The sequence below is a fragment of the Jaculus jaculus genome, chromosome 2 (assembly GCF_020740685.1).
Source record: "Jaculus jaculus isolate mJacJac1 chromosome 2, mJacJac1.mat.Y.cur, whole genome shotgun sequence".
Lineage (NCBI taxonomy): Eukaryota > Metazoa > Chordata > Mammalia > Rodentia > Dipodidae > Jaculus > Jaculus jaculus.
Genome location: NC_059103.1, coordinates 179,151,501 through 179,163,236, shown reverse-complemented (window position 1 = coordinate 179,163,236; position 11,736 = coordinate 179,151,501).

Below are 11,736 nucleotides of genomic sequence, written 5' to 3'. Positions count from 1 at the left end.
CGTATAAAGACACAGAGTAAACATTTTTCAACTGTTATAATACATAGCAAGGAGAGACTAAAACAATGGCAAACTCAACCACCATCAAACAAACATCCAACTTCTACAGTTCAAGTTCAGTATAACCAGAGACTGACAGTTTCCATATTTTCCAATTCTTCCCCTCCAGCTGGGCAGAGTATCCAGGAAACACTTCCATCTCAGGCCAACATTGCTCTCTATGGTATACCTTGCATAGTCCTGGTATATCCAAAACATCTTCAAGTCCTCATGTAAAACATGGTTTATCTTTCAAAGGCTCTTTCAACCTATCAGAGCATCAAGCCATGTCTCATGCCGCATCTCAGCAGTGGCTCCTGTGACCACATGCAGTTCATCATCACTCTATACAGTTTTCATGCTTCCAATACCAGGTGTGCAGGACACAGCTGTATTCTTAATTCAGGGATGAAATAAATCATAACCTTGAAAAGCAGGTTCCTATTCCAGTCAACTCTTTCCAAAAGAGTATGACAGGCTTTCCTCAGGCATTCTTTTCCATTGTTTCAATGTAAAGCATTTTAACCATCTTCCTTAGGATTGCTAATGTGTTTGATAATAGAACATTCAGTAACCTAAGACCAGTCTCAGTGTCTGTAATTTTAACTTGCTTGAAGTTTTCCAGCTTAAAAATCTTAAATCTCTCTGTCCAATTATCTTTAGCCAAGCACATCAGTCCATTACAAATTTAACCTGATCAAACTCTCTGGACCTGGGCAGCAGAAAACAGCCAGCCCTTGTACCAGTCACCCAGTTCCAACAAAGTCCTCTGTACTCTTTCCTTCACCTTAGAAAATTCATAAGACCAGCCTTGAAGTTTAATACTGTCTGCACTTGGCATTCTCAAACTCTCATCAGAATAGTCAATAAAACTTGTCTTACCACTCCAGAAGGTATATTCAGTTGTAAGTACCAAGTCCATGCCCATTCCTCCAAAACAAAGGTTCCAAAAGACCAAAATCCACATGGTCAGGTTCATCTCATCCCACTCCTAGTACCAACTTCTGTAGCAGACAGCTTCAGGTTTGCTAAGATGAACTTCCAGACCAGGCATGGTTATGGAGGAAGGGATTTATTGAAGTGTTCAGATCCAGGGGAAGTTCCATAATGGCAGAAGAAGCTGGCCTGCTTTCATAGGACCAAACTCAGAGAGAGAAGCACAAGCCAAAAAGCCAAAAGCCACACAGCACAGCACACTTTAGGAACTCCAGCTAGGCATACTTTGCATATCTATAGATTTCAATCTCTGATACACCACCACACCTTAAGACTTGCCCAGTGACGCTGCCTCCAGCCAGGTAGCTGCAGATGCAAGCTACAAACTAATAAAACAGTGAATATATTGGGGGTAATCTATTCAAACTACCACAGTTATGTATTATATTTGAATGATATATTCTTTAAAAAAAAACTTTTGGTCATTTTTATTTATTTGAGAGCAACAGACAGAGAGAGAAAGAGACACACAGAGAGAGAATAGGCGTGCCAGGACCTCCAGCCACTGCAAACGAACTCCAGACACATGTGCCCCCTTGTGCATCTGGCTAACGTGGGTCCTGGAGAGTTGAGCCTCGAACCAGGGTCCTGAGGCTTTACAGGCAAGCACCTAACCGCTAAACCATCTCTCCAGCCCTGAATGATATATTCTTGATTGGCTTTACCCTTCTCAAATAATCTGTATTTTGTTGTTGACTATTGTTGCCTTTGATGTTTCATGATTTATAGGGCCTTTGTCTCTTTATTCTGTCCTTATTGGGGGCAGGGACTGATTTACCCCAAGCTGATTTGGAAGCCCTTTCAGACTAGAAATCTCAACCAGCTAGTTAACAGGATTAAGGGTGTGGTGCAACACACACACTTAGAGACTTGCTTTACTAGATTATCTGTTTAGTTTAATCCCCATACTTGTATGAATACTTGCTGGTTTTCATTGAATGCCTATATTGCTCAGTTGAATTTTAGAATTTAGCAGTAATTTGCTTCACCCAGCCTATTACAATACTTGAATAGCAAGTAAACTCAACACCTAGGGTCACTTCTGCTGTTTCTCTTGGAGTATAAGAGCTACACCTGCCACCTTAAATTCCTACATTGAAGATATATAAAGTCAGATTTACACAGCTAAGAACTCTGAAGATAACTAGAAAACCTAAGCATGAAATTAACTCAAGATGCAAAAATACATACATTATAATACAAGATACACAAAAAATCAAGACAATACAATCCCTCCAAAAATTATAAATCCACCAGAAATGATCTCCAGTGAAACTGCTTTAGATGTAATGCCTGAAAGATTTTTAAAAAAATGATTATATCTGTGTTTGAAGAAATCAAAATAATAAAAGAAGAAAACAATCTCCTGAAGGAATCCCAAGAAAACACAGGAAACCAACTTAATTAAATAAGTAGGTCAATATAAAACATGAGTAAGGGAATAGAAATAATGAAAAATACCAATCAGAAATACTAGAAATGAAAAATATACTATGTCAAATAGAAAACTCTGTAGAAAGTATTACCAGTAGAATGAATCAAGGAGAGGATGGAATATCTAAACTAGAAGACCAGGTGGCAGATATAATACAGGTCAACAAAGAGAAAGACGAGGTAATAGATAGGCATGAATGGGAATTTCAAGACATTTGGGACACTATGAAAAGATCAAACATAAGAATTCAGGCTTAGTAGTAGGTGAAGAAATTCACTCCAAAAAAATAACAGGTATTTTCAATAAAAACTTCCCTCAAGTAAGGAAAGTGATGCCAATACAGATAGAGGAAAAATATACAATGCCAAACAGACAAAATCAGGAAAGAACTTCTTACTGTCATGTTATAATTACATTGCAAAACACACAAACCAAAAATTTATTGAAAGAAGTTAGAGGGAAAAATCAAGTCACATACAAAGGCAAGGCCATCAGGATAATAGCAGATCACTCAACACAAATTTTAAAAGCCAGAAGAGTTTGGAATGATATATTCCAAGTTCTGAAAGATAACAACTGTCAACCAAGATTACTTTATCCTACAAAGCTATCCATTCAAATACATGGAGAAATAAGGACATTCCACAACAAAAGCAGGCTAAAGGAATATTTGAAGACAAAACCAGATCTACAGAAAATATTTGAAAGCATTCTCCTTGCTAAAGAGAAGCAAAAGCACACATATAAGGAACCTGGAAAAAAACAAACAATACTCAAATACTAGTTAACACAAGAGAGCAAACATAAAACTGGAAGAACTACATACAAAACAAGAAAAATGTCAAAAATAAATGCACACCTTTCAATAATAACTCAATATCAACAGCCTCAATGCCCCAACCAAAAGACACAGGTTTTCAGACTGGGTTATAAAGCAGAGTCCTTTAATTTGTTGTATCCAAGAAACTCACCTTTCCACGTAAAAGGACACTGTATCTTAGGGTTAGAGGTTGGAAAATTGTGTTTTAGGCAAATGGGCCTAGAAAACAAGCAGTTGTTGCTATCATAATATCTGACAGGGTAGACTTCAGACTAACATTAGTTAAGAAAGACAAGGAAGGTCACTTTATACTGATTAAAGGAACACTCCAACAGAAGGATATCATAATCCTAAACATATATGCACCTAATATGGGGGCTCCCAATTTCATAAAACACTATGAGAACTAAGGTCACAGATAACACCAAACACAGTTGTAGTGGGTAACTTCAACACCCCATTCTCATCAATTGGCAGGTCATCCCATCAAACATGGAGATGCATCTGGATTAAATGAGATCACAGGACAAATGGACCTAACAGATATCTACAGAACTTTTCATCCAAATGTCACAGAATACACATTCTTTTAAGCAGCACGTGAAACATTCTCAAAATTGTATAGTATATATAAACATATATTGTATTAGACAATAGTTGAATAATGATATATGATTATATAAATATGAAAAAATATAAACTTAAGTTGTATGTATTTATGTTTGAAAATATTTTCATATCAACATTATAATTAGAAATAATTTATACTTTGTATGTTAATAGGCATATAATCTTCTGAAAAACATAATAATTATGTCAAGTTTGTGAGACATTTCACTTTGAAACTGTAATAATATTACATTTCAGAGTATATATGCTGTGAAATTCCCTTTCTGGGAAGAAGAAAGTCACTCAGACTTTAGGCTAATGTGTGCTTCAGAGCCTACTTAAATAAAATAATATCTAATCAGAAGGCATGTATTACAATGGCTACTTACCTAGTTTTAGGTCAGTAAATTTCAGTTTTGACCCAGTTTGTTTAGTTCATAGCATTTTAGTATACACGAATCATCTCTTAATGCTCACTTCTTTTCTTTTCTAAGTGCTCACAAACCACATTTCAACTGCTGGTTCCAGAATTTGGTTTGGGACAGACCTGAGCCTTTCTTTTCAAATGTTTTACTTTGCAAATATGAATGTATGGGGGAATGCCAGGGTCTCTTGCCACTGCAAACACCATACACAGATGCTACTTGTTTTTCCTATTTAGTTATTCATTATTTATTTGTGTGTGAGAAGAGAGGAAGATAGTGACAGAGAAATAGAATCATGGCATGCCAGGGCCTCTAAGCACCACAAACAAACTTCAGATGCATGCTGCTATCCTGTGCATCTGGTTTATGTGGGTACTGGAGAATTGAACCTGGGTCCATAGGCTTTGCTGGCAGACACCTCAACCACTAAGTCATCTGTATAGCCCCAGATTCAGTTTTATGTCCTGCTTTATGTGGGTGCTGGAGAATTGAATCCAGGCCAGAAGGCTTTGCAAGAAAATGTCTTTAAGTGTTGAGCCTTGTCTATTGCTCTATGAATTTTTTAAATCTCTGCATTCCCTAAGGATTTTTTTTTGGGTGGGGGGAGGCACACTAGGACCTATTGTCAGTGCAAATGAACTCTAGATTCATGTGTCACTTTTTCTCCCTTCTGTTTAAGGCACAGAGAGGCATGCCAGGGCCTCTAGCCACTGCAAATGAATTCCAGGTGCATGTGCCACATTGTGCATCTAGTTTTTCATGTGTACTGGGGAATTGAACCTAAGTCATTTAATATTTACAGGCAAATGCCTTAACCACTAGGCAATCTCTACAGCCACCTAGGGTTTTTATTAATCATTAAATAAATCTGCTTTCTATAAAGAATAAAAATATAAAATTTATGGCATGAGCTAGGAAAAAGAAACAATGACCTTTCCTATGACAGAATCATACCACTTGATTTACTTCCCATGCCTGGTGCCCTCCCTGCACACACCATCATCAAGTTATTTTGTATCTATCCTGACACATGACCACAGGGAGTACTACTCCATGCTTTTGTTAGCACAGATTAGCTTCTCCTATGATCTCTACTCAAACCCGAGAAAAGGGAATGCAAGACAGTTAAAGACTGATGAGAAAATACAAGCTAAAGTCCATAACAGGGCAGAGCACTATGCTTGGAGTAAGGAAGAGAAGAAGAGGGCTAAGTGGAAAAAGGAAGATGAATATTTTTATATTAAACTGGCCTACCTTGTGGATTCAAATTAAAAGACATTATAGTTTTCTTCACATTTAGTTTGAGAAATTTGGGGCCACTTTGACACATTAAAAAAAAAAAAAAAAAAACCTAACTGGGTTGGAGAGATGGCTTAGTGATTAAGGCATTTGTCTGCAAAGCCAAAGGATACAGGTTCGAGTCTTCAGGACCTCTGCAAGCCAGATGCACAAGGGGGTGCATACATTGGGAGTTCGTTTGCAGTGGCTAGAGGACCTGGCACACCCATTCTCTCCTTCTCTCTCTCTCTGCCTCTTTCTGTCTCTAAAATAAATAAAATATACTAAAAACATTCTTAAAAATTAAAAAAATAACCTAAACTATGTCTAATAGGAAGGAAGGGGAAGACAGTCCAAGAAGAGCATTTGGAAAGTATGTTCAAATACTTGGAGCTGCAATATATAATTATTTGGAAAGGAAATGAATATTTATGTGTATTTCACTCTTGCCTATAACACCAATGGGTGTGACCATGAATCTCAATTGTCAACTTGATTGAATCTAAACTCACATAGGAGGGAAATCTATGGGAATGTCTCTGAGGAAGTTTCTAGATTACATTTACTGAGGTGGGAAGACCCATCCGATGGTTTTCTGGACTGAATAAAAAGGAGAGGGGTGAGGAGATGAACATGCATGAACACATGAGTTTGGAGCGTGAGACCTCACAAAAAAAGCCAAAACACTGTACCTCTGCTCCCATGGTAAAAAGGGGGACAAAGATAGGAGAATCCTCCAGAAGCTCACAGACCAGCTAGACTAGCAAACACAGCTCTGTCTTATGATGTAAGGTGAGGGTATTCAAATTTGTCCTCTGAGTTCCACTAGAATGCTTCAACACATGCATGCCCATGCTCATACACATGCCCACATAATACAGAGAGAGAGAGAGAAAGTGTGAGTAAGCTGAACAGCAGCATTAATCTCTGTTTCCTGACTGCAGCTGTAACATTATCACCAACATCAAATGTTTTGTAAGGCAGGTAGGTTCACCACTGTAACACCTATGCCAGCTGGCCCTACCTCAATCTTCTTATTTACTATTTACTATTGCTATCAGATGCTCTGCAGTGGAACTTGAGTTGAAACTAAGCCCTTTCTACTTTAGTTGATTCTTGTCAAGCATTTGGTCACAGCAATAAGAAAAGTAAGTAATACTGTGAATAAGAAAAAGATCCCATGAAGACAAAAGATACTAAGTAGTTTAACATAAATATTTAGAATCTCAAGTGGACAACCTATGGGTATTGAAGAATGATGTTGTTATCTATAAGATTCCACTTGAGAACTGCATAACTGAGTTACCCAAAAGAATCTCATTATGTTTTCAGTAAACTTACATGTTGTGTTGGGTTGCATTCATACCTATTCCAAGCCACATGAAGCTTATGGGTCACAGGCCACCTGATGGACACATGTGATAGATCATTGATTCATTAGCTTTTAGGAACAAGGTACAAATCAACACTTTGTCAAAACAGAGCTATTAGTTTAAGAGTAAAGTACAGCTCAGTCACTTTAGTCGATGATTAGACAATTAACTTACAAGGCTTCTACTATATAGTGATAGAAATTTAAGATGAATTATGAAAGATTCTAGAAGCTGTAGTTATTGATCCAAATGTATTTTCCAAAGCTTCTGTATAGTAAGTTGTATAAAGTAAAAAGTGCACATTTTCACTTGGTCAGATTTAAAATTTGCCAGCCCATTGATTTACAGTTTATTTAATTGTTCTCTATTTGTCAGACTCTAAGCATAGCCTTGGAACTAAACTGGTATGCTAGTAATTTTTCCATCTGCACATAATTAGTTTGATTTCTAGAAGTGTCACAGATGAGTGTAATGTGTGTTTAAGTAAATCAATCTCTCAGAGGGAAAAGGGCATAGCAATATACAACTGAGAATAATTGGGATATGAATTCATGTTTTATAATAATGATGCCATGAGTATAAGATGAGGGAATTAACATTAGTTTCAGAACATAAGAAGTGTAAACTGCCTCTCCCAGTAATAAATCATTTAAAGGAATTTTCAGTTTATAAAAGAGTAATATTTGAGAACAGCATAGGAACCCCTCTTGAGCTCTTTCAAAAATTAAGTTAACACTATGCCTGGTAACGTTCCTTTGAGAAAATAAACTTCATCTGGAACTTAAGATTCTATAATTCCACAATTTATATAAGTATGTTGCCTGTAGAAACCATCATCACAGAAACCTTTTAAAAAGCATTAGAAGTACTTGAGCAAAATTTCAGCCATCCTTATGTAGTTAACCTATTTTGGATTGGCAATAAAGTAGTTCATGATGATGAGTAATCCAAATCAATGTAAGGAGTATAGATGTAATTACTTAGAGGGGAAGAAGCTAATAAAAGGATAATCTTCAAGTCTTCCAAAAAGCAATGAAGCCTAACCACAATTTGAACACTGACTGAGAGATTGTCAGATGGATTAAAAAATTGAACTGACTCTTCCTATTAGACCTGCTCTAAGTGCTATGTATTAACTGCTTTCATACTCAAGATTCTCTGAGGTAAGAAATACTCTGTTATATAGATAAGAAAACTAAGATACATGGTCCAGTATATCAGCTAGTAGACAAAGATAATATAATTTTATTAATTTATTTTATTTAATAAATTTTATTTTATTTATATAATTTTATTATATAAAGTCTGATTCTGAGTCTTTCTCAATTTTCCTGGAGAATAGTCTAGTTAAAGTTCTTTACTCCCACTTTTCATATATGCAGTTCTCATTACATCTATAACAACATTTTATTTTAATCTTGACATGCATGGGTAAACTGAAACTTTATAAACACCCACTTTTATCCTAAATATCCTTGTCTTTTAAAAAATTAAATATAAGTCAAAAGTTTTGTGTACAATAGTTAGTGTCATGAGCATAGGCTCTTTACCTTATATTGTTTTTACCATGACTCTAATTCCCAGTGGGATAATCCTAACTGAAGAGAAATTAAGGCTTACCTAGGCAGCATGGAAAACAAATACATACATAGAAGAGGTTTAACCAGAAAGGAGACATGATCTCACTGATGCTTATGAAGTATACCTTTGTGAAGACTGGATTCTAAAGTAGACATATTATTTCCAAGTGAAGAAGGGAAAAGACAGTTGGAGTTTTGGCCAATGGTATGTGGTAGAAATGGTATTTGAAGCCTAGTAAGTGGCTATGATTCCTAGTAGAGTCTAGGCAGAGAAGAGGATCCAGGACTAACTCCTAACTTTATCCAACTTCAAATGCTTGGGTAGAGCAGAGCATAATGGGCTCAGAGAATAATTTCAGCTCTGGCCAGTGAAGACTTAGCTGTTTTGAAGCACCACACGGCAATCGCCATGATGTTTGCGTTTTCCTGCTCATCTAACCTACTTTCATTCAATGTGACTTTGCCAATGTGAGATTTTAATTTGAGCTTATATTTATGCTTTGTTAAAAAAAAAAACTGAACATGGGCTGGAGAGATAGCTTAGTGGCCTGTGTAGCCTAAGAATTCATGTTTGGATCTCCATGTCCCATGTAAGCCAGATGCACACTTACACAATCATGCAATGTCGCACATGCACACAAGGGGGTGCACAAGTCTGGAGTTCATTTGCAGTGGCTGAAGGCCCTGGCCTGCCCATCCTTTCTCTCTCTGCCTCTCTCTCTCATCCTCTCTCTCACTCGCAAATAAAAAAATTAAAGTGTACAAATATGGATTGGATTAATGTATTAGTAACCATCTTTTGGCAATTAGAAATCAGTGTATATTATGGTGTGGAGAGTTGGCAGGACTGTAGTTATATGAACAACATTTCTTTAAATATCTGATTCTGGAAAATGATGACTCTGGCACTTATGACATCTATTATATCAGGGTGAAATTAATAAGAGTTGTAGTTATTATTAATACAATATAATATTTCTATCTCACGAAAAGATACAAACTACCCACAATATAACCACAGACTCTCTAAAAGGATTCTGTGTCTGGTTGGCCAATTACTCCAATCTATCCAAATTTGAACTGACAGCTTTTCCCTAAAGCTAAATTTTATTACTCTTTGAAATTTTTTACTGTTTAAAAGTTATATTTAATATGGGATAAGCTATGTCAAAGAAAGCACAAAGACACAAACAACAAAAGTAGTTTGATTCAGTGCCTAAATATCAGCATAGAGAAGGCAGTATATTATCCTGTCTCATTTTTATAATTTCTATATCAAATTAAGTTGAATAAGAAGTTCCAAATTTTCTTCAGGCAAAATTTTTTTGTATGTGTTCTTTAGCAGCAGTTTTCACTTAATACAAAATAACTCTATGGCAAATGCCCAGATTTTATATTAACACATGTAATTTTCCAGAACAAATGTCAAATCCTATTGCTGGCCTTTAAATGTGGATTGATTAGATGCAGTGTCAGAGTTCTATTAAGAACATCTGAGATGAGGAAAGCTTAGAAAACTGGGTACATCATGGTAACATTAGTATTTCATTTCGAGGGAGGGACTAATTTTTCTTAAAGCTGCACATTTCTCTGGGCTTGAATGAACTGGATAGAGTTTCAGACCGAGTGATGAAGTACAAACACTTACATGCAGAGTCTTTGTTATTTTTACACATGTTTACATGGCTCTCAAGGGAGTTTCTGGTTCCTGGTGATATTCATTAGTCTGGGGGTCTCTTAAATCACCCAGCTGTAACATAGCTACGGATGCGAACATCCAACCCCAACACCTCCTGACCATCCTACTTCTCCCCCAGGTCACACTTGTCAACATCTGTAAGACTTCTTCAGTGCTGATTAAATAATCACACTATTTTTTTTTTTTTTTACTGTTTCTGATTGTCTTTCAATTTTATACTCTAAGACTCTCCTTTGCTCCAAGACTAGATTCCATTTTTAAACAACCAATTTATCTTTTTGTCATAAACTAAATAAAATGGCACTGTTTCACCAAGCCTTGAGGTTAAATCACTGTGCTGTGGTAGCTACTGGGTGAAGTAGAATATATCTTATAACTCAGAATTAAGCTGACTTTTATCTCTTTTATTTTCATCATGATCATACACAGAAAAGCTGATTTTCCATATCTCGACATATCTGCCTATGTATTACACTGCTTCTTTTCTGATTTTTTTTCTCCTTATGAAAATCTTTATATTTTTGTTCTACATACCACTAACCCCAGCACTCAGGAGGCTGCCTGGGGTTACACAGTGAGACCTAGCTGCAAAAGAATAAACACAGAGAGGCTCTGGGTTATTTACGGCAATCATTACTTATAAACATCATATTATTACTCATAATATAACAAGTTGTCATTTATGGAATTATTTTTGAAGCAGAGTTGGAGTTTTTAAGACAAGCTGGTTTTTTTTTTTTTTTTTTTTGATTAAGCACTCTTAAAACATTATAGCAACTATGCCTTTAGGTATTAGGATTATGTGTGTGTGAGTGATAGACAGGGTCTCATTATATAGCCCACGCTTGCCTTAAACTATTGACTCACCTACCTCTGCCCACCAAGTGCTAAGATTTCAGAAGTCACTAACACATCTAGCTAGTATTTATACATTTTACAAAAATAAAGGCTCAAGATTGGTGGGAGGGCCTAAACCCATTAAATTATCTCTAAACTAACAATGGTTATCCCACTAACCTGTGCTGACTTCACTCTCCCTTGGAGAATCTGCTTCTCTTTTGCAGATGGAAGCAGGACCTGAGGAGAGAAATTGCCCATCGTACTTCACGAGGGCCCCTGCTGAAACGAGAAAGGAATTATAGAAAAGAGCTGTTTTCTGGGTGAACCTGATATCACTACAAGGATGGAGGACATAGACAGTGAGGACACTCAACTCCTGCCAAACCAGAGATCAAGAGATCCAGAGGTTCCTAAGAGCCCATCACTAAAGTAGACCTAAAACGCACCCAACATGTCTCAGGGAATTTCACAGAAGAGTGGGTGGAAAGATTGATAGAGCCACAACACTGGGACATTTCACACAGAGACATTACCTCTTCCCCATAGCTGACGGCTGCCCCCACAATGCACAACCCACAATCCCCATGGGGATAACCTGCATCTCCAATGAGGAGGGTCCCTTTGGAGGGTGGCAGGGACCAG